Raw genomic sequence first — 24,642 nt, 5'->3', positions numbered from 1 at the left:
TTGCTCATCATTAATATGGATATGATAGGGACATGTCTGTATGTGTGGACTTAATTTATTCTAGATCAGATACCTTCCCCCTCATTTGCAAATTTCAGACTAGAAACTAGATGTGTGACACCTGATTTTTCTTTCCAGCGATACTGCTTCTGAAGTGCCAATCTCAGGCACAAAGGAAAGTTGCAAAGATCATGGAACAAGGATAACCAGGGTTAACAGCAACTCAGAGCATCAATCACTTTTATTGCCCCCAAGGCAGTGTTTCCATTATTTATGCTGCTGGGTGATCTGCTGTATTTATGATACAGCTAGTTGTCATGGCTTTAAAAATATGATGGATTCCTAAATTAATCCCGTATTCCTTGTCTTGTGCCTGAAGCATGGGCAGTCATAAGGAGTACAGAGGTATCTGTAATCACAAAGTTAAATGCCCATGGGTCATGATGAAGGACTGACCATTATGTCCAGAGTAAGTTTGTGTCAATAATGTTAAACCCACCACCTATGCTTAGATTGAGTGCTAAAATTTATCCTATCAATATTTAACAGTGCAATGAGGTTTCCTAGTTCTCTGGGGGAATGAAACATGAATAAGACACAGATTTGACTCTTGATGTGTTTTGAGTCCACTTACAATTAATAATTGAAAACACAGAATCTGTCTTAGGAGAAGTAAAAATAAAGTGCTGGGAATTCTGTACAAGTGAGAAACCACTTGCTGCTATGATTAGGGGTGGTGATAAAGAGTATGGCATTTAGGGAGACATGAAGAATGGAAAAAGCGTTGACAAGATGGCAAACAATTCATTTTTAGAAAATGACATGGGCAAAGGGATCGAAATCAGAGCTAACAATTGAATGGCACACAAGAAACTACTAAATTGAAGAATAGGTAAGAGCCAGCTCCTACAAGGTCAAGAGAGGTTTTGACTTAATTCCAGAAGCAATGACAAGCCTGGGTGAGGGTTTCTTGCAAGGAAAAACCCCCTAGACCTTAGGAAAACAAATTTGCCCACAGAGTTAGTATGACTTGGAATGAGGGGGGACATAAACCAGGATGCCGATTTGTAGGAATACAGGTTGTAAGAAAGGACATAGTAGGAATTGGATGGAAGTATTTTAAGTCATGTTAAAAAGAAATCCTATTTTGGGATTTCTCCTCCTAGTCATTCTGTTGATGGGTGGTTGAGGGAATGTATAGAGTCCAAATTATTGACCAGAACCCAAGCAAGATGCACCTGTTTTCTAGGGACCTTAGGGTTGCTGGCCTCTTGTTCTCCCAGCCTGTCTTCTGGGGGAGGGGCCTGCAGCGCTGTTACTCAGGCAATCCTGTTTGGGCAGAGTTGCCCTGCCCCCCTGTGGTGGGGGATAGGCTCAGTGGGAACCAGTTTTGGGGGGCTTTTGTTCTCTGGCGGCTTTCCCTGGTGGCTTTCCGCCTCTCTTCCGAGAGTCAGAGCAGAAGAGACCGTTTCCAACCCTCTGCCTCAGAACAGAGAGATTGCAATCTGTTCTTCAGTGAGCTCTCCAGGCCACACTATCTCCATTTCTGTCTGTGCTGCTATAAACTACAGTGTACTGGGGTACTGGGTTGTGCACCCCTCCACAGTGCTCCCAGTCCTCGCCTCCAGGTCTGGGCATGTCTCTGCCCTTTGTACTTCTGATGCTGCCAGCCACTCCCAGTTCGCCCACACGACCCCGCCGCGCCGGGTTTCCATCCCGGGGGCTGTCCTAAAGTCCTTTCCCTGCCACTACCGGTCTGCGAGTCTGTGCCCCATCCCCAGCATGGGAGGCAAGCTGCCAAGACTGAAACAGGAAGAAATTGACAACCTGAATAGGCCAATGACCAGTAATGAGATTGAAGCAGTGACCAAAAACCTCCCAAAAAACAAGAGTCCGGGGCCTGATGGATTCCCTGGGGAATTCTACCAAACATTCAAAGAAGAAATAATAACTATTCTACTGAAGCTGTTTCAAAAAATAGAAACAGAAGGAAATCTTCCAAACTCATTCTATGAGGCCAGCATTACCTTAATCCCCAAACCAGGCAAAGATCCCATCAAAAAGGAGAATTTCAGACTGATATCCCTGATGAATATGGATTCCAAATTCCTCAATAAAATCCTAGCTAATAGGATCCAACAATACGTTAAAAGGATCATCCACCGCGACCAAGTGTGATTTATCCCTGGGATGCAAGGGTGGTTCAACATCCACAAATCAATCAATGTGATAGAACACATTAATAAGAGGAGGGAGAAGAACCATATGGTCCTCTCAATTGCTACAGAAAAAGCATTTGACAAAATACAACATCCTTTCCTGATTAAAACTCTTCAGACCAGGGGCACCTGGGTGGCTCAGTCGTTAAGCATCTGCCTTCAGCTCAGGTCATGATCCTGGGGTCCTGGGATCGAGCCCCGCATCGGGCTCCCTGCTCAGCAGAGAGCCTGCTTCTCCCTCTCCCACTCCCCCTGCTTGTGTTCCTGCTCTCGCTGTGTCTCTCTCTGTCAAATAAATAAATAAAATCTTAAAAAAAAAAAAAAAACTCTTCAGACCATAGGGATAGAGGGAACATTCCTCAAGTTCATAAAATCCATCTATGAAAAACCCACAGCGAATAACATCCTCAATGGGGAAAAGCTGAGAGCCTTTCCCTTAAGATCAGGAACACAAGGATGCCTACTCTCGCCACTATTGTTCAACATAGTACTAGAAGTCCTAGCAACAGCAATCAGACAACAAAAAGAAATAAAAGGTATTCAAATTGACAAAGAAGAAGTCAAACTCTCTCTTTTCGCAGATGACATGATACTTTATGTGGAAAATCCAAAAGACTGTACCCCCAAATTACTAGAACTCATACAGCAATTCAGTAATGTGGCAGGATACAAAATCAATGCACAGAAATCAGTTGCTTTCTTATACACTAACAATGCAACTGTAGAAAGAAAAATTAGAGAAATGATTCCATTTACAATAGCACCAAAAACCATAAGATACCTTGGAATAAACCTAACCAAAGAGGTAAAGGATCTATACTCTAGGAACTACAAAACTCTCATGAAAGAAATTGAAGAAGACACAGAAAGATGGAAAAATATTCCATGCTCATGGTTCAGAAGAATAAATATTGTTAAAATGTCTATGCTACCCAGAGCAATCTATACCTTCAATGCCATCCCGATCAAAATTCCAATGACATTTTTCAAAGTGCTGGAACAAACAATCCTAAAATTGGTATGGAATCAGAAAAGACCCCGAATCGCCAAGGAAATGTTGAAAAAGAAAAGTAAAGCTGGGGGCATCACGTTGCCCAATTTCAAGCTATATTACAAAGCTGTGATCACCAAGACAGCATGGTACTGGCACAAAAACAGACATATAGACCAATGGAACAGAAGAGAGAGCCCAGATATGGACCCTCAACTCTATGGTCAAATAATCTTCGACAAAGCAGGAAAAAATATGCAATGGAAAAAAGACAGTGTCTTCAATAAATAGTTCTGGGAAAATTGGACAGCCACATGCAGAAGAATGCAACTCAACCATTCTCTAACACCATACACAAAGATAAACTCAAAATGGATGAAAGACCTCAATGTGAGACAGGAATCCATCAAAATCTTAGAGGAGAACATTGGCAGTAACCTCTTTGACATCGGCCACAGCAACTTGTTTCAAGATACATCTCCAAAGGCTAGTGAAACAAAAGCAAAAATGAACTTTTGGGACTTCATCAAGATAAAAAGCTTCTGCACAGCAAAGGAAACAGTCAACAAAACAAAGAGGCAACCCACAGAATGGGAGAAGATATTTGCAAATGACACTACAGATAAAGGGCTGGTATCCAAGATCTATGAAGAACTTCTCAAACTCAACACCCAAAACACAAATAATCAAGTCAAAAAATGGGCAGACGAAAAGACACTTCTCCAAAGAAGACATGCAAATGGCTAACAGACACATGAAAAAATGTTCATCATCATTAGCCATTAGGGAAATTCAAATCAAAACCACATTGAGATACCACCTTACACCAGTTAGAATGGCAAAAATGGACAGGGAAAGAAACAACAAATGTTGGAGACATTGTGGAGAAAGGGGAACCCTCTTACACTGTTGGTGGGAATGCAAGTTGGTACAGGCACTTTGGAAAACACTGTGGAGGTTCCTCAAAAAATTCAAAATAGAGCCACCCTATGACCCAGCAATTGCACTCCTGGGTATTTACCCTAAAGACACAGATGTAGTGAAAAGAAGGGCCATATGCACCCCAATGTTCATAGCAGCAATGTCCGCAATAGCCAAACCGTGGAAAGAGCCGAGATGCCCTTCAACAGATGAATGGATAAAGAAGATGTGGTCCATATATACAATGGAATATTATTCAGCCGTCAGAAAGGATGAATACCCAACTTTTACATCAACATGGATGGGACTGGAGGAGATTATGCTAAGCGAAATAAGTCAAGCAGAGAAAGTCAATTATCATATGGTTTCACATATTTGCGGAACATGAGGAATAGCATGGAGGACATTAGGAGAAGGAAGGGAAAAATTAAGGGGGGGAAATCGGAGCGAGAGATGAACCATGAGAGACTATGGACTCTGAGAAGCAAACTGAGGGTTTTAGAGGGGGGAGGAGGGATGGGTTACCCGGTGATAGGTATTAAGGAGGGCATGTACTGCATGGAGCCCTGGGTGTTATACGAAAACAATGGATCATGGATCACCACATCAAAAACTAATGATGTATTGTATGGTGACTAACATAACATAATAATATTTAAAAATTTTTTTAAAAAGAAATCCTAAGGGAAAGAATGGAGAGAACAGAAACTAACATTGCTGTTGAAATTTGACCCTGTATCAAATACCCTCAGTATAGGTTACAATGACCTACGTGATGAGTCTTTTATGGACTAATAAAGCCCTGTCCTAGGACTTTTTCCACCTGCCCACTCCATGCTCGACACACAGGCTTTCTTGAAGGCCCCCAAATGGAGCAAGCACATTCTAGCATTAGGGTTCTGCACTAAGGAAGAGGAAGTTAGTCCCCCCAATTGTCGCATGGCTCATTCCCTTGCTTTTTCTGAGTCTTTGTTCAAAGGTGAGGTCCTGATGCCTTTACTTAAAACTGCAATCACCTCATGGCCATCCCACCTCACAGCACTCCCCTTGTTGTCTATAGCCCTTATTTTCATACATATAAATATAATGCACCTATTTGATATGCCATTTATTGTCTTTTTCTACCATCTTGTATATCAACTCCACATAGGCAGGAATCTGTCCAGTCCACTTATTGATGTGTGCCCAGTGTTTAGAAGAGTACCTGACATAGAATAGGCAGCTAGTAAATGTTTGTTGAATGAATAAACCAGTACAGGTTATTTACTACATATCCCTGTTGGTCATTTTTGGATCCCATGGACCCTCATGATGTTCTACCAGTCTATGTTTGCATTTCTGCACAGCACATGTATCTCCACCATGCTTGCATCACTCACATCAGTTCCAAGTTAGACTTTGTTGGATTTCCAACTAGGATACGAATGGCTTCTTTCAGTGAATGGAGACTCCAAGAACATTTTTTTTTAAGGGACCTATTTTTCTGTACCCTTGGGAACCTTCTTCCTTCCTTGATGCTTTGTAGGCTGTTAAGAAATCCCCTGTGTTGCCTTATCATTCAAGTCTTACATTATATTTAGGATACTTTGAAATTCTAATTAGGAACTCTCTTTGAATTTAGTCCATGGTAATTAATAGCTGTGATTAGAAACTGTTTTCCATTTTCATCATATGTTCTTTAAATCAAACTGAACATATTGGCGAACTTTTGGCAGAAACAAAGGAAGTGATATTTAGAGTGATTTGCAGCTACCCCAAGTAATTTCCATCTTTTCTCTAGTGTCTTCTCCAGAGTGGAAGCACCATTTAACTTGTCATCCCAGAACCTATTCAGTGCCAACACATGAATACTCTGGCCCAGTCAGAATTATGGTTGTTTCTGTATGCACAGACAGGGGAGTAAAAAGATGAGAAATTTTGAGTAATACCCACTAAATTTTTCTGTGTGGGCTTTCACTGATATCCTGCCATGTATTTACTCTTGGCATGTACTAAGCCAGAGGACCATGCTCTTACCTGGGACATAAATATCAGTACTTATATAAGCCTATGAGAAAAATCAGACATCTTGGTGATTGTAAGCAAGCATTTGATGTGCTAAACTTCCTTTCATATAATCTGTATGGAAATTCAGTGAAGTCAGAAAGCTGATAATCAATGACCAGGTAAATCCTGAGTACCCATTGTGTCCCTGACAAAGTAGTAAGGAACGTGGAGTAATAAAACATGTCCCTTCACTGACACCACTAGACAAGCAAAATGTGACAAATAACAAGGGAACAAAAGAAATGTAGGGATCCGAAGGGGTACGTGCACCCCAATGTTTATAGCAGCAATGTCCACAATAGCCAAACTGTGGAAAGAGCCAAGATGTCCATCAACAGATGAATGGATAAAGAAGATGTGGTATATATATACAATGGAATATTATGCAGCCATCAAAAGGAATGAAATCTTGCCATTTGCAACGACATGGATGGAACTGGAGAGTGTTATGCTGAGCGAAATAAGTCAATCAGAGAAAGACATGTATCATATGACCTCACTGATATGAGAAATTCTTAATCTCAGGAAACAAATTGAGGGTTGCTGGAGTGGTGGGGGGGTGGGAGGGATGGGGCGGCTGGGTGATAGCCATTGGGGAGGGTATGTGCTAGGGTGAGCACTGTGAATTGTGCAAGACTGCTGAATCACAGACCTGTACCTCTGAAACAAATAATACATTATATGTTAAAAAAAAAAAGAAGAAGAAGAAGATAGCAGGAGGGGAAAAAGGAAGGGGGGGAAATCGGAAGGGGAGACGAACCATGAGAGACGATGGACTCTGAAAAACAAACTGAGGGTTCTAGAGGGGAGGGGGTGGGAGGATGGGTTAGCCTGGTGATGGGTATTAAAGAGGGCACATTCTGCATAGAGCACTGGGTGTTATACACAAATAATGAATCATGGAACACTACATCAAAAACTAATGATGTAATGTATGGTGATTAACATAACAATAATAAAAAAATAATTTGGTTAATTGCCATGATTTCTTATGTCTTTTTTTAAACCTCATGGAAAATACAAGTTCTGGGTTTTTGAAAATTCAGCATAATTACTGTATTATAAAATAATACATAGGAACTATAAACTATTTAGAGAAATAGTTAAGATGAGGAAAATTTAGAAATATTCTGTGCAACATTTTCATGGATATCATTTCAGTATATTGTATCTCATGCTCTTTGTTTTTCCATGCTTGTCGAATGCTTTTAGGAGTCAACAACAATAAAGTATAAAAGAGTTGTTAAAAATCTGAGAAAATGACAAAGATTTGGCACATTACTGTGCTGACACTCTTCGAAGGTCAATTCATGATTACAAGATGCTCTCTTGGGAAATTTTAGAGATGAAAAGCATTTTAATGACTACAGAGTTGATGATGACAACATTCTTGGCATCAGTGAGAATTTGTAAGGAGATTGCTACACTCGTGAGAAATCCATATAGTTATGTACATAGGGTATGTGTCTGGCACTGTGCTCAATAATAGATTGCAGCACTTGGTATAAGCCAGATTTATGGTATAGACCTTTAGGTTCAGACTGGCAGCACCAGGCACATACCTGGAAGCTTGTTAGAAATACAGAAACTCTGCTCCTTCAGATTCACTATATAAGAAACTCCTTCCACCCCACCCCCAAGATTCCTAAGGAGGGCACGTACTAAGTGATTCCTCTGCACATAAAGTTTCAAACACACACCAAGATGGTTCACTGGAAGGCTCAGTGAAGCCAAGGAGGTTAGAGAAGCTTAGAAGACTCTCTAAGTGTAACAAGGAATTTCAACTTGAGTTGTAAAGAAAACAATAACAATCAAACTCCAACAAAATCAAAATAGGATCTTGAAGTGTACATATACACTTTGTAAACAATCATAAAGATGAGCAATGGTGAGACCAATGGTTTAAATACAAACTAGAAATTGAGGACAGTTTATACATTAGTGCATTTTCCCCTTCCATTTGGAGAGAAGGTAGCCTAAAAAATACTTTAAAGATGTATCTGAAAATTACCTAAGATCATCTTGTGAGAAAGACTAGCTTCTGTCAGGGTTAAAGAAGAAAGTTCTTGCCCCACTTTTAAAAAATTATGAATTCTTTAATTATGTGCCAAATAAGTACTTTAATTTACATCAAAGACAATCAAAATATACAAAGCCAGCCTAGAGAAATAAGGCTAATAGGACTGCTGAATATAACACTTAGGATTTATTGGTATGCAGGCAGAAAATACTGAAACTCTAGTTATTTTATATTTTAAATTTACATTACCGTTCCTATTGCATAATACACATAATTTGTTGTAAGATTTTATGGTTGTATTGTCTATAATAAACAATGCATTGAGAAGTGCATACTGAAAAGTATTTTTACTCATGTGTTTCCCTATCCCAAAATTATACATTTACTGATTTTAGTTTACTATTTTTATCTCTTTTCCCAAAAAAGTTTGCCAATAATTTACTACTTAAGTCTATGAAATAGTAATGTAATGATTTCTTTTTTTTCCTTTTTTATTTAGGAGAAATGCTGTGTCTCCAAGTATGAGCCATTGCTTAAGAGATTCTTCCAGCAACTGTCATTGATAAATTATACCAATAAGCCTTGTTTTTAACCTTATCCAGTCTCCTATGTAAGATCCAAAAATTACCATATAAGGTAGAATGGAGCAGCAGCAGAGAAAAAGTACACCTACTTCATAATGACCAAATACACATATTGTTTAGACCTAGTTGTCTCTAAATAAATGTTGGTTAATAGGTTGATAACTACTTACCTCCCAGGCACAATGTAGAATTTAAATTGATTTTTCCTCAGAGAATGTTCCCTAGCTTTCCTGAATCAGATTCTCCTAGTGTTTTGTGAAACCCTAGGAGGGCATAAGACTACACCTACTTGTTCAGAACAGGGGTGGAATCTAGCCATCTGTATTTATCTAAAAGTGCCCCAGTGCTTCTAATGCATTTTAAAGTTTGAAAACCAATGATTTCGGGGTGCCTGGGTGGCTCACTCGGTTAAGGGTCTGCCTTTGGCAAAGGTCATGATCCTGGGGTCCTGGATCAAGCCCCACATCCAGTTCCCTGCTCAGCAGGGAGCCTGCTTCTCCCTCTCCCTCTGCCCCTCCCCAACCCCCCCAACCGCCCCCCACTCCACTCACGCTCGCACACTCTCTCTTGCTCTCAGATAAATAAATAAAATCTTGAAAACCGCTGATTTCAAGATCTTTACCTTGATAGTTCCCTTTCAGGACCAAAAGCATATCACAAAATCTTTGCAATCTTTATTCCCTGAATTTCCATACCTTTCTAAAGAAATTATTCTGGAAGGATATAGCATAGTATACTGATTATTGATATATTGTTTTGGTAGTTAGCCAGTTATCAAGATTTATTGTACAGTGGGGTAAATATTGACCTCAGCACTGGCCTATCATTTACCCATTAACTGCGTTCATCTTTTCTGCCTCAGCAGGAGACAGTGGATGGGTCTTTAACTGTGTCCACACGGATTTAACCATTTACCTGAAATATGTTAGAGGAATTGAAAGCAATGCTATTGATGAGGAGAAGAGTAGAAAAATTTATGTAACAAGATAAATGGCCGATATTTTTAAAAAAATCAAATGTACTTGCATTTTATTAAAAAAAAACTTCAATCATAAAACTCAGATGATCAAACAAAAACAAAAACATACAAGAAAAATCTGAATATAGAGTTTATCTTTATGATGGAAGTATACCAATGTTTACAACAGAGGTCAGTGAATCTTTATGGAATGAACAAACCTATTTTCAAAGGAAATGTTGTCTGTTCCTATCAACAAATACAATACTGAGAGGTAGTCTTATAAGGGGAAAAGTAAAGATAAAGAAAGGAAAACAATGTCGTGATGGGTACTATGGGCTTCTGGCAGAGTCTCCCCAGGAACACGAAGAAAAGGACTCTTCATTTCAAGTAAATCTGAGTCGAATAGTAGGAAGCTTACTGTAAGGGTTAAGGTGATGGAGCCCTGGAAGGTGGAACAGGGCAAGTGGAATGGAAGCAGTAGAGATTGGAGTTGGATAGTATGACATCCCCAGCTCTGCCTTATGCACCCTCAGACTTTCTTCAAACAAAACACAGCCATCCTTTCTGACCGATGGTTCAGAAGGATGGTTTTTGTTTTGAGGCATTTGGGATTTTTTTGGGGGGGGAGTACTGGTTTTGAATTTTCTCCAACATTGATCCACCTTATCTTTTCTACATTAAACATCAGCCTAGCAGCCTTGATAATCTATAAACATCCTTTTGAAAAAAGGTGCTTCTGAAACCTAGGGCATCATTCTCAAAAGTGCCTTGAATGTTCCTCCAGGATGGCATTTCTCTCTGCTCTCTGCAGGAAGATCCCAACCTGCATGTGTGGCAGCATCATTCGTCCTCATGGTTCTTGAGAGGCATTTGGGAAACCTGATTTCATCTCTGGGTAGAGCTGTCACACAAGGAAGTGACCTACACATGACATGTCAAACAGTCACTGTATTGGGGAAAAGGCGAAAGCTGCCATGTCCCCTGGAAGTTTCCCCAGTGGTACTGGGCTAACTTCTTTGTGAGCTGCTCCTAATCATCAGTTTTTAGGAGGTATATTCCTGGCTGTCAAGCCCCAGTGCTGCCTCATTTACACAGATAAGTAGTTCTAATAAGATACTTCGGAAAGTCACTTATACCATAAGGTATTCACATTATCTCAAGACATTTCTATTTGGCTAATAGGAAATGAAAGTATGGATTAATGCCTTTCGCATGTCATTAAAAAACTGAGAGGGAGAAGCCTCATTTTGGCCACCAGGGGCCTTCTTCTCATGTCTGTTCACTGCTGTCTCAGCTCATCACTTTCAGTGCTTTCAAAAAGCTAAGGATGAATTTTGACTTCATAGAAAATTAGTTTAAACCAGAAAGTCCATGTGGTATCCAAACTTTGGATTACTGCCATAGCACGTTGCATTTCACCTTTGATTTAAAGATCGAGAACATGTGGCTTCCTAAAAATGAAAAATTCTTTTGCTCAATTCCCAAAAGGCTAATGCAAGCAGCTGTTAAAGGAGAAATAAAAAGGCAGACACCAGAATTCCAAATAAGCCAAACTTCATACAATTGGGTCACTGATCACCTCTCCGTAACCCTGAGGAATCAGGGTAGCAAATAGGTCTCCTTCTCTCTTTAGCTGAACCCTGATCAGATGTATAATTGCTGGGTATAGTTTTAAGTATAAATCCTACAGAATATGAAATTGGTGAAACTAATAACAAAATATGGTAAAGGTAACAATGAGTGATTAAGAACCAGGCATGGTGCCAAGCATCTTATATGTAGGAGTTCATCAAATCCTACCAAACTTGAAAGGCAAGAACTAGTATGTTAGCCCATTTTAAAGATAAGGAAAGTTAAGTTGCTAACTTTAGTGAAAGAGGTGCTATTAGAGAAACAAGTAGTCTGAGTCTTTAGCCTATAGCTTTAGCTGCACTTTAAAAAATAAAGGTGATCAGCAATTAATTTTCTAAAGGGAATTTTTCCATTGGACAAATGCTTCAATATTTGCCTAAATAAAGGATTTCTCAAACAGTATCAAGACCCATATATAGATATTGAAACCTTTGCAGCTCTAACAAGCCCTTTCTGTCAGCAGATGGTGGGGACTCCGAAGAACAGCCTTGCTCAGCAGAGGTCAAACCACCTGAAGATGAAGTTTGAAAGTTTATTCAAGGACATTAAAATGCTCCTCCAAGGTTATAAGTCATGGAAAGTAGGAATGATGCCACTTAGAGATAAATGGCAGGGCTATATCGGGGTGGGGTTACACTGCTTTCTTACAGGAGGGGCTGCTTTTCCTTTCACTTAACATGCAAGTCATAACCTACATTTTCTTTTCTTTGAGATATTGTTTTAGTGGGTGGATTCAAGGCAAAGCTTCACCACGTGAAAACTCACCCTTCTCTTTCTAGCTTCTAAACTGATGTCTACTCGCTCCTCTGAGCCCTGTTTCATGTACTACAAAGGACTGGAGATTTGTAGGCCATCTACCACATGGGGAATATAGCTCCCACCAAAGTCCATGCTCTTCATTTTCCCATCCTGGAGACCCTGTGCCTCGCCACAGCCAGCCATCCCAGCAAGGAAAACGGTCCCTGACTTCTCACTTAAAGAGAAAGCCTTAGGCTGTGAGGAGAAGCAGGCCATAAGTTACCAGCTTAATTAAGCCATTACAGTTTTTAGGGTTTTTTAAATACAGGCAATTTGAATATATAATTGAGCCTGAGCACAGCCTCATCCTATGTTTCCCTTGGTCTGCTCAGAACCAGATTGTTATGGACAACTGCTGGAGTAACCTTCTGGGAGGACAGAGTCAGTTCATCATGGTCACTGTGGTCTCCACGATGGATTTATGAGGTGGCTTCTTCTCTTGGCTTGGCCCCAAAGTGGGGGGCTTGACCCCTTGAAATGCCAGGTACAGAGGTCAACCCCACAGACAATGCTGGGACGTTCAGCTTATCCCCCAATGTTCTCAGGAAGGATATACCACATGTTCTTCTGTAGAGAAGCCTACAGAATGGGCTTGGGGGAAGCATTGTCTTTAGGAAAATAATTCTCCACTCCAGCCTTGAGGTTAGCAAGAGGGAGCTAAGATCACAGTTTAATGTTCTTTAAGTTTGACTAGCAGAGGAAGAGGTCAATCTAAAGCTCTCCTTGGGGGCAAGTGTACATTTGGAGAAAGTGCAAGAAGTGCATCACTTATGCTGTGACCCTAACTCAGCACTTCCAGGATTAGGTGATTTTACTGGTTGATAGTGGTTTACTCCAACAGGGTAGAATATTTCTTGTTTAGCAGCATATTCAGCGCATTAGTTTTTATCTCAGAGATATCTGTGTATCTCTTCAATACACAGAGATCAACAAGTATATACATACATGGAGATGTTAAGAGAAATTTCGCGGTGCTCCCTCGGGCAGCATGTGTACTAAAATTGGAATGATACAGAGAAGATTAGCATGGCCCCTGCACAAGGATGACATGTCAATTCATGAAGCCATCAGGCATAAGCCCTGAAACTATGCAACTCTCAGAAAACATAGGCAGTAAACTCCTTGACGTTGACCTTAGCGACGATTTTTTTTGGATTTCTCACCACAAGCAAAACCAACAAAAGCGAGATGAAACATGTGGGACCAAGTCAAACTGAAAAGCTTCTGCATAGCAAAGGAAACCAAGACAATGAAAAGACAACCTAGCAAATGGTTGTATCTGATAAGGGGCTAGTATTCAAGACTTATCAAGAATTCATGCAGGGGCACCTGGGTGGCTCAGTTGGTTAGGCGACTGCCTTCAGCTCAGTTCATGATCCTGGAGTCCCAGGATAGAGTCCTGCATTGGGCTCCCTGCTCAGCAGGGAGTCTGCTTCTCCCTTTGAGCCTCCCCCCTCTCATGCTCTCTCTTTCTCTCTCTCAAATAAATAAATAAAATCTTTAAAAAAAAAGAAAAGAACTCATGCAGCTCAATAGTCATAAAAACAGGCTGGTTAAAAAATGGGCAGAGGATCTGAATAGACATTTCTCTAAAGACGACATACAGACAACAGACACATGCAAAGGTGTTAGAAGTCACTAATTATCAATGAAATGCAAATCAAAACCACTAGATACCACCTCACATTTGTTAAAGAGGCTGTCAACAAGGAGACAAGAACTAAGTGTTGGTGAGGATGTGGAGAAAAGAGAAATTTAGCACATTGTTATGGAAATGTACACTGGTGCAGCCATTATGGAAAACACTGTGGAGGTTCCTCAAAAAACTAGAACTAAAACTATCCTATGATCTAGCAATTCCATTTTCTGGATATTTATCTAAAAAAAAACACTAATTGAAAAAGATATGTACACCCATGTTCACTGCAGCATTATTACAATAGCCAAGTTATGGAAACAACCTCAGTGTCCATTGATGGATAAAGAATGTTTACATACATGCACGCACACTCACACACATACATGCACATGCACACACATATATGATGGAATATTATTCTGCCACAAAAAAGAAGGAAATTGTGCATTATAGGAGAACTACGCCAGTGCTGTGTTCTGTGTTTGCAGTGGAGAAAGTGTGCCGAGTGAGGATAAGTAAGTATCCTTTACTCTTGTTTAGGAAGTTAAATTCCAAAGAAACTTTCCCTGAAATATGTTAGCATACATTAGGTAAATTTTTGAGTATCTTATAATTATGCTAGTGTTCTCCCTTTTTTTTTTTTTTTTTAAGATTTAAAGATTTATTTGAGAGAGAGAGAATACAAGCCAAGTCGGGTGGAGCAGAGGGAGAAACAGCCTCCCCACTGATCAGGGAGCCTGACTCAGAGCTCCATCGCAGGACCCTGACCTCATAACCTGAGCCGAAATCAAAAGCCAGATGCTTAACCAACTAAGGCACCCAGGCGCCCCAAGATATGTACTTTTGATGTGCACCTTACACATAGTAGCACTTGATAAATCCTTGTTTTGAATCATCCTTGATAAGAGGAACACTAAAAAGCAAAATCTATGGGATATAATGAAAGGAAGAAAATAACAGTGCAGATGGTCAAATCTAAAAGGATAGGGTAACTCAGTGATGCTCTGTCCCTCCTTTGCCAGCCCCAAGTTTTACCAATTCACGTTTTGAATCCTCTGAATTTCTTCAGTTCCTTGCGCCACATGGGAGAACATGCTGTATTTCCAAATGCACCCAACCAGCTATCCAAGCACCTTCAAAGTTGAGAGCCCTTGCTTTGAAATGAGTTCACCAACTCCTGCAACTCCTGAGACTGAGGTTAGTGAGTGCTGCATGGTGTTATATATAGTAACTCCACGGCTTACAGCCAAATGCCATTGGTTCAATTACCCAGTACAGTGGTTCCCAAACTGTAGCAAGTATCAGAATCACCTGAAGGGCTTGTAAAAACAAGGTGCTAGATTCCACCCCCAGAGTTTCTGATTAAAGAGGTCTAGACCGGGACCCAAGAATTTCATTTCTAACAAATTCCCAGGTGCTATTGAGGTTGCTAGTGTAGGGTATGGGGACAACATTTTTGAGGACCTCTGGTCTAGGGGGCCCAATTGTTTTTCAGATGAATAGGAGCTTTTCTAGAAACATCTGTCAGCAAAAGTCCTTGGCACTTCTGGCTTCAGTGAAGATTTGAGTAGGTGTAATAGGGGCATGGACTATGAGCAGGAGGTGAGAAGGTCAAGTGCATTAGATTTCTATTCCATCCATCCTCAAGCTCTAGGGCTGAGAACTACAGGTATTCTAGGAGCCCAGTGGGTTTTCAGGTAATTAAGCTTTTAAAGGATGAAGTCTGCCAGCTTGCAGTTTGAAGGCAAGCAGCCAAAAACTTGTGAGAGAAAAAAGATATGGCCTTAAGGTGCTTGCCCAGAAGCTTTGAATTTATCTGATCTAACCAGGTCGTGACTTGAGGGGGATGAAATTCTGCTTGTTAAAATAATCACTTACATTTCCTAACATTTGGGGAGAAGACCTCAGGGAAAGGTAGTTCTCTTTAAACTCTGCAGATTTGTGGATTGCATCCCCTCACAGGTGTAGCCCTTGGAGACTATGTAATTAAGAAAATGGAATAGTATAGGAACATCTGCGTACAGAGTTAAGATGATTGGAATGACTCACATATCTGTCATAGAGGAACTGATGTTAGGCATATATAATCATAGCTTGATTATCAGACTATCCTAAATAGAAATAGAAATGGGATACAAAGTAAAGAGAGCTTTCTGAGCTAAGGGTTAAAGGACAAATAGAAAGCAGGTGTTCCTAAACAGAGCTTTACTGTTGCATTTATCTGCACTACTCAAGTAATTTAGAAAGAGATGCATTCATTGTATAGTCTTTTTGGAAGCATGGTTTTATTTCTCATCCTTGTTCTCCTTTTCCTTTTCAATTTTACAGATACAACCTGAGTCCCTACTATGTGCAAAACAGTGTACTAGATGTTTTGTTGGATACAAACATAAGTAGGACATGTAAGCCTCTACTCTCTTGTAAGAGGCTATAATGCTTGTCAAATTACAAAGTGTAGTAGAAAGCCACCAACACACAGAGAGAGGTACAAAAGGTATTATTTGAGGAATGTGGAGGAGGGGTTATCATGCGTTCCTCTTACAAAAACCCTTCATTAAGAGAACCACCCCAACTCAACAAGAGGCTCGATGAGACAAGAACCATAACTGTTGGTATCAGTTAAATTAATGATGCATTTTCCACATTGACCCCATAATTAGTAAGAGAGCCAGATAGTCCAAGATTCAGAAATAGAAGATTATATACCCTCCTCCTTAAAATTAATCCCCATGACCCTGAGCTTTGAGTCACACAGGTACCCTAATCCCTTAGCCAATGTCTTCAGACTACAGCCTGTTAGACTCTGATCTAGTCCCTTGACCTACATACCTGGGCTGTATGTATGCTCTTAACATGTTTTGTCTTGATATTCTTCCTTCCTGTGGATGCAGAATCTCTTTATTGCTTTTATACTGTCCAGGATGTCTCTTCTATTTCTTTCTTTGGAAAGCAAGCTATAACACTTTCTTCCCTCAGAAACAAAACTTGAATTCAATTGCTTTTTCATGGGACTAAAATATACAATCCTAAATACAAATGTTAGGGGATACTTGGAGTCCCCTTATAATTTGGGATATCTGAAGTCCTGAAAAAACAGTGATAGAGGATGCATGTAAGCCCTCCAGCATACTTTGTAACTGTGTGTTCAAGGGAGCTGGGATTTTTTTAAGTATTTATTTATTCATTTGTTTGTTTATTTATTTATTTAGAGAGAGAGAGGGAGAGAGAGAGAGCAGGGAAAGGGGCAGAGTGTGAGGGAGAAAGACAATCCCAAGCAGATTCTGCACTGAGTGTGGAGCTGAATGCAGGGCTTGATCTCATGACTCCAAGATCATGACCCTGAGATCATGACCTGCGAGGAAATCAAGAGTCGACATTTAACCAACTGAGACACCCAGGTGCCCCAAGAGAGCAGAGATTTGAAGAAGACTTCAAATGGTTGGTAGCATTTGAAATCATTTTAAAGCCAATTGTGGTGGGGATATTTGTATAATAAAATAGGCTTATGCATAAAGTATGGTGTTTTTTTTCTAGACACTGAGAGTATTGTAATATTTACCTCATCTACCCTTCATGTGTGGGCTGTCCAAATGACCGGCAACTCAATCTAAGCCCAAAACTTCTGTCCCTGCTGCTTGGCGCATTGACATTATCTGTTTGATCAGTTCATTCTGTTTCTAGTTCTCAATTTAAAAAAAAACAATAATAAATAAGTCTCACTTTTGAACATTCTACATAGGGTTTTAATTTTCTTGCACTATTTTAGGAATTGGATTAAATGTTAGTCAATTGAAAATCTTTTTTGGAATGGAGTTAGGATAATTACAAAGTTTTGTGCAGGGAAAAGTTTGTGTGGAACTGGTCTCCTTCTCAATTACATTGTTATTTTTGAGGAAAGAGGGCAAGTGATTTTTTTCATTAGCTAGCTCAGTGACCAACACCGTCAGCTGGCTGGACAATTTCCAATAATTAAAATTATTTCCCAAGTATACCCTGATAATCAACCACAAAAATATCATCAGTGATCCTCCCATGTTTATTTTGTTAAGGATCAGTTGGGGATAGTCCCCGACCTTAGAACTGAACACATGGAATGATATCTTACCACCTAATTTATCACAACATATTCTTGTGTGATAAAAGATGTCATCCAAATGACATAGTTTCTGCAAGTTATGTGCCGTGGGCATAGTCCTCAGAAATGGAGTTGAGGAGAAGGACCAGATCCAGCGATGTTACCCATCAGTGAACTCCTCCTTCTTATTCAGCTGCATTGGATCACTTCATTTTGAGTACCATGGGTACTCCATCAGTAGGATTCAAGAGAGAGCCTGAAGCATTCAAAAGATTGACTCAGCACCCCTAGCATCCTTGCTTTCTCGTGCACTGGTGAAGAACTGGGTCTCAGACCAAGAGCCTTTCTCAACCCCCCACACTTACAGCCTCACCATAATTATATGCCTTGAAAGCATCAAGGTAATTTCATTATGCCCTTTGACTCTATTCAAGCCAGTCACAGGAAGAAACCCCAGCCTCCTAGGTCATGTCCTAGCACAAGCCACTCACTATCCTTTCACTTGGATAATAGGATAGCCACTGAATATTCTCCCTTTTTTCACTTATTCTTAACAGTTACTACACACAGCATCCAGAGTGATCCATTTAGAACAAAGTCACCTATGCCTTTGCTCAAAACTCTCCATGGCTTTCTCTCCTTGAATGTAAGATCCATAAGGCAGAGATCTATGTTTTTCTTTGTAATGTCTCCTGTTGTCTGTACAAAGCATAAAACAGCATCTAGTGAGCACCCAGAAAATATTTATCAGATAGATAGATAGATGATAGATAGATAGATAGATGATAGATGATAGATAGATAGATAGATAGATAGATAGATAGATGATAGATAGATAGATAAGGGACATTTCCTCTTCTCAATGCTGCCTTCTACTGACTTGGTTCAAGTCCTTATTATCTCACTTGGCTTATTTTTTCTGTATTTATACAGTAGTATGTGCCTATAGTTCTATAAAAACTAGAAAACATAAATAAAAATAAAGAAGAAAATAAAAGTTATATAGAGTCCCATCATCCAAAGTTAACAGTTTGGTATATATTCTTCTAAGTATGTCCTGTAGTAATAGTGTCTGCCATTATAGCCCGTCCCTGATCATACTCCTCTATCAACCACAGCCTCAATGTTGCCACCAGTTGCATTGGTTTCCTGTGGCTGCCATAACAAATTATCACAAACTGGTGGTTTAAAACAAGATAAATTTATTTGCTGACACTTCTAGAGGTCAGAAGTCAAGGTGTTGGCAATCTTATGTGACCTCTGGGACTCTAGGAGAGAATCCCTCCTTTACCTTTCCAGTTTCTTATGGTTGGTGGCTCTCTTGGCTTATAACTACATCTCTCTGATATGCCTTCACATCGACGTCTCTTGTATGTGTCTGTTCTGCTCTGTCTCTTAGAAAGATTCTGGTCATTGGATCTAGTCTCTACCCAGATAATACAGAATAAACTCATCTCAAGATCCTCAACTTAATTACATCTGCAAAGACTCCTTTTTTGAATAATATCACATTCACAGATCTTAGGGATTTGATGTAGACATATATGTGTGTGTGTGTGTGTGTGTGTGTGTGTGTGTGTGTGTGTGTATATTTCCCCCCCTTTGGGAGGGGTCATGTGTCACCATTCAACCTACTACAGCAGGATTAAATTCCTAAAACAACATAAATCTCTCTGTGACTATTGTGGGTTAAAAATCCTTCAGTGGTTCCCCGTTGCCTAAGTATTCCAGACTCCTTTGCATGGCATGAAAAGCATTTATGATCTGAACCCTGCCTAATACTCCGGGAAAACAGGCTTCATAATGGCAGACAGTCCTCCGTGGCCACTCCACCCCAGTGATGTCTAAAGAGACAAATAGAAGATGGGGGATCCTTGGGAAAACTGGACTTCTTCCTAATCAGACAGCTAGAAGTACAGAATATGGAGATTTGGTATTTTGTGTAAATGTGACAATTTGAATTCATCAGTGGGTCAGAGCATGGATCATGGAGATTAGTTTACACTTGTGTTTTTCATCACCTGGAACAATACTTGACATTAATAAATTATTAATATATTTCGTTGAAAGGAGTGAATGGATGCAAGCATTGAATTCACGGTTCAAGGACTCAAATTCTTTTTCCCACCCTGCGTTTGCCTTTCTGCTGCCCCTCCTAGCTCAAGTTGTTTTCTACACATTTGCTTTTGAATCTCTCTTTTAGAAGAGTATTCTTATTTATGTCTCACTGAATTAATTTCTCCAAAAAAGGAGCCCATTATTCCTGCCTCTCTCTATTGTTCAGATGTTGTATCAGTGCAGGATGATAGGAGCCAAGGTAGAAGCTATGCTAAGTGACAAAGTGTGGAGTGTGAAATTCACATGTATTACTTAGTCATTTTCTCTCTTCTGTCTCTTTTTCCTAATGCATTAAAGGTAATAGTCTGAATCAAGCCTCTGCAGTTGTTTACTCCTTTCTGACTGAATTAGCTGGGGCAGTTCAGTCTCTCTGATTTATTGTTGAGTCTCATCTACTTTCCATTGCTTTCAGGCATATTTTTTTTTCTTTCATTCTCTTAAAAAAATTAAAATTGCCCACAGTCCTCCTCCACGGTTACTTGGTTTGACAAATTTATCAGAAAATGTAGAGAATGGCTTAGAGTAGATTGTGTTAGCTCTGGTGTATTTGTGATGCAAGATCATTAAGCTTACAGGAAATTTTTTTGAGATGGTGAGCAACAAAAGCCCAGAAGGAAGCAGAGCAGGAGCCGGATACAAGGGCAAGTGGTGGTGGGGGGGTCTGTCCCAGTGCAGACAAAAATGGGGGTGCAGGATATTTTCTTTTGAGGATTTCAAAACAATAATACTACCAAATAATGTCAGTCTACTTTTTTTTTTTTTAATTTACAGTTTACTTTTTTAGAGAAGTTTTAGTTTCACAGCTCAGTAGAGGGAAAGGTTTAGAGATTTCCCATATGTCTCTTGCCCTCCAAACTCACAGCTTCCCCATTTATCAGCATCCCCCACCAGAGTGGTACATTCATTACAACTGATAAGCCTATAATGACACATCATAATCATCCAAAGTCCATAATTCATATTATGGCTCACTCTTGTCTTCTATGGGTTTGGGTATTCTATGTCTAATGATCTATCCATCATTATGGTATCACACAGAATTTTTCACTGCCCTAAAAATCCTCTGTGCTCTGCCTATTTAATCCTCCACCGCCCTCACACCCATCCCTGCAGACTAAATCCGTTTTATGCTTTCCAGCATGCCATATAATTTGAATCATACAGTATGTAGTCTTTTCGGATTGGCTTCTTTCATCTAATAATAATAATAGAGCATGTTCAGTTTTGTAAGAAAGTGCCAAACTGTTTCCAAAGCATACCATTTTGCATTCCCAAAGTAATGAAAGAGAATTCCTGTTGCCCACATTCTCGCCAGATCTGGTGCTGTCACTGTTCTGAATTTTGGCCATTCTAATAGGCGTGTAGTGGTATCTCTGTCTCCTTTTAATTATCACTGTGAACCAATAACTCTAAACAATGTCAGTGATAAAACATTCCTTCACAGAAAAAAAAAAATGTATTTTGTTGGTCTAAGTTTTAAGCAATTATTCCAGTTATTGCTACATTTTAAAATATAGGTATAAGATCCAAATTAGTATATATTTATTATTCTTTAATAAACATTGTGTTCTACATGGAAGGTAATCATACTAACCTACCCACATTAGTTTTGTTTTTAATGTTCAGAATAGTTTAAGATTGCTGCAGGCACAGTGCATCTCTAAGGCTTATAGCACTATAGAGTTCTGCATTTAAAAAGTAGATTCAAAATAATGATAGTTCAGGGGCGCCTGGGTGGCTCAGTCGTTAAGCGTCTGCCTTTGGCTCAGGTCATGATCCTAGGGTCCTGGGATCGAGCCCCGCATCAGGCTCCCTGCTCGGCGGGAAGTCTGCTTCTCCCTCTCCCACTCCCCCTGCTTGTGTTCCCTCTCTCGCTGTGTCTCTCTCTGTCAAATAAATAAAATCTTTAAAAAAAAAAAATAAATAATAATGATAGTTCAGTGACTATAAAGACCAAGATACAGAACTTGAGTTGGTTTAATTCTGTCATTGTATTTGACCACTTGGAACTTTTTATTTGTGTTTAAAATTTTTCTACTGAAGAAACACTTAAAAGTTGAAAAAATATCAATTTGGAAGAAAAAGACATGGAAATTATTATAATTTCTGGAATTTATTATGGAAAGGAATTTTTATGACTCTGGCAAACTTACCCTGGAGTTTAAGATTTTTATTAATTATTTGTCTATTGCTTCATGTGAAAGAAACTTTTGAAACTAACATTAATAAAATGTTTTCTTCAACTATCAATAAAGACAGATTTAGATCAACAAATCTGACTATATTATCTACTGAATAAGAATGTGCAAAAAGGATCAATTTAGATGAGATCATTTACTAATTTGTAAGGTATAAAACCAGAAACTGTCATATTATTATTCATTACTGCATCCAATATGTAGGTATACAAATTCTCCCTTTGTCTAAAAACATAAACTGATGTACTTAAAATTGTTATTTTTTTCTTCTTTAACATTATATTATTTTTAATTATTTGTTAACTAGCATGATTACATATATGAATTTCAATAAAGGAGAATATCAGTTTGCATTTTCTTCCCCTCTCCCAGCTAGTATTATCTGACTAATCTTTCCATTTCATGATTATTATTGAAAATCTGTTGTATGGAAGAGGCAAATGTTAAAAAAAAATGAACTCTTCTGACTTTCAGGTATGCTGGGAACTTAAGCAGTGAGGTTAACTTGGTTGCTAAAAATGTTGAGCTAGGAAGGTAGAGGTTTCAAAGAATATCAGCGCACAGGGAAGGAGTTATAAGAACATACCAACCTAAATTCAGTAAAAAAGAGCCAACAGTGAGCTATGTCAGGATCTTTCATTTCTTATTTGAGGCCCCACCTATACATAAATGATTATCTCCAGGACCCTATCTCTCTGATGGTGTCATCCTATTTCCTTCTATAGTACAAAACTTTTGGGAATCTTGTTCCAATAACCAACTGGCTTTAGGTTGCCTGCCTACAAATGCATGGGTCTCTAATTTTGAGACAATTGAAATCATTTGGTAAATATAGAATATTAATATATGAACAGGAATATTTAAGTTAATGGTGGGTCTTTCTTTTAATCAAGACTAAAGGAAAATTGGGTGCCTGGGTGGCTCAGTTGGTTAAGCGTCTGCCTTCAGCTCAGGCCATGATCCCAGGGTCACATCGGGCTACCTGCTCAGCAGGGAGTCTGCTTCTCCCTCTCCCTCTGCCTGCCACTCTCCCTGCTTGTGCTCTCTCTCTCTGTCAAATAAATAAATAAAATCTTTATATTAAGAAAAAGACTAAGGGAAAATTAATGGAAGATTTTTTTTTTTACACATTGTTGATGTGTCTGTAAGTGAGTAGTTGGTAGTAAATAGTTTCTAATTGAGAATTGCGCTCTATATTCCAGCAAGGTGGGACAGATTCATCTAACACCTCCTTTGAAAACCTGGAAATGCTTAAAAAAAAAAAAAAAAAAAAAAGAAAACCTGGAAATGCTTCATAAAGGGTCTAATGTGGTGGGTAAGATGCTGAAGACACCCATCCCCTATGTCAGTAACTACCTGAGTTACTTCAAAAATAATCCTAATACTTGGCTGGGTTTTAGAAGAGCTAATGAATATAAACAAACAGGCTTGTCAGCATCTGGGAGGAATCAGCTGAAAGAATTTGCTAAATCTACAAAACAAGTAAATCTTTGCTTAAGACTTGCACATGCCATTAATTAAACATTTTTATTGTGTGGCTTGTTTTTGTCTTTTTTTTTAAGGGAAAAGAAACATCTTCCATTATGTGAACAGGTCCATAAATAATGAATGGATTATCCATTTTAGCTGAATGTCAACAAATTTTAGCTGGGTTCTGCAGAAACACACTGCCATTTTACTGCCTGTCATTAAAAGAAAAGGGTTTTAACACTTTGCTAAAGGAGGCCACAAACAAGAGAGGGAACATAGGAGCTAGAGAGCATTGGTTAAAAGGCAAACCACTGAAACATTTTTCCATATCTGAAATATGTACCAGTTTTTTTCTTCCAAGGTCCAAGTACAGAGCTTGACTGTGAAATTTCATCAAGGTAAGTCCAGAGACTGTTTTAAGCACTATAAGACATATGAAGTAAGTTCCTTGAGGACAAAGATTAAGTTAGGTTGTTCTCAATTATATGCTCTATTACTTATCATCATCACCACCATTGTTTGCCCAAGTCAACTGTCTTGCTCTTGATAGATGCTTAATGATAATTCTAATAGCCAATAAATATATATATTCACCGTGAACCATACATTGTGCTAAACACTTTAAATACTTTGTTTTATTTAGTTCTTACAACAAACCTATGAGTCAGGCAGGATTGTTATGCTCTCTTAACAATTCATGAGAAACAGTTGCTTTATAAGCTTGTACCAATTAAGATAACCTTTAGATCTAAGAATCTGACTCAGGATTCAGAAATAAGTTGATCTAACTTATCAATACATGGCTAAGATTTATTATATAACAGTCAATAAATATTTTTTCCACTGCTCCTCAATGTCCACCCCAGTTGCCCAGAACTCCCCACACTGATCTCTTACTTGAGTCGGTTCTTCCATTTTCCCTCAATTTTCTCACTACTCCTAGAATCCAGAACAAGTATCCTTATTTATA

General features: G+C 39.1%; 1 non-coding gene across 1 annotated transcript; it reads left to right on the top strand.

Annotated features, from left to right (window-relative positions):
- Positions 1-13,143: 13,143 nt before the first annotated feature.
- On the top strand, positions 13,144-13,250 carry LOC116644165. Its single transcript, XR_004301712.1, has one exon. It is a non-coding gene; the product is annotated as a U6 spliceosomal RNA (small nuclear RNA).
- The last annotated feature ends 11,392 nt before the right edge of the window (positions 13,251-24,642 follow it).

Source organism: Phoca vitulina, unplaced genomic scaffold, assembly GCF_004348235.1.
Source record: "Phoca vitulina isolate PV1807 unplaced genomic scaffold, GSC_HSeal_1.0 scaffold28, whole genome shotgun sequence".
Taxonomy (NCBI): domain Eukaryota; kingdom Metazoa; phylum Chordata; class Mammalia; order Carnivora; family Phocidae; genus Phoca; species Phoca vitulina.
This window is presented reverse-complemented; position numbering and strand designations above follow the sequence as displayed.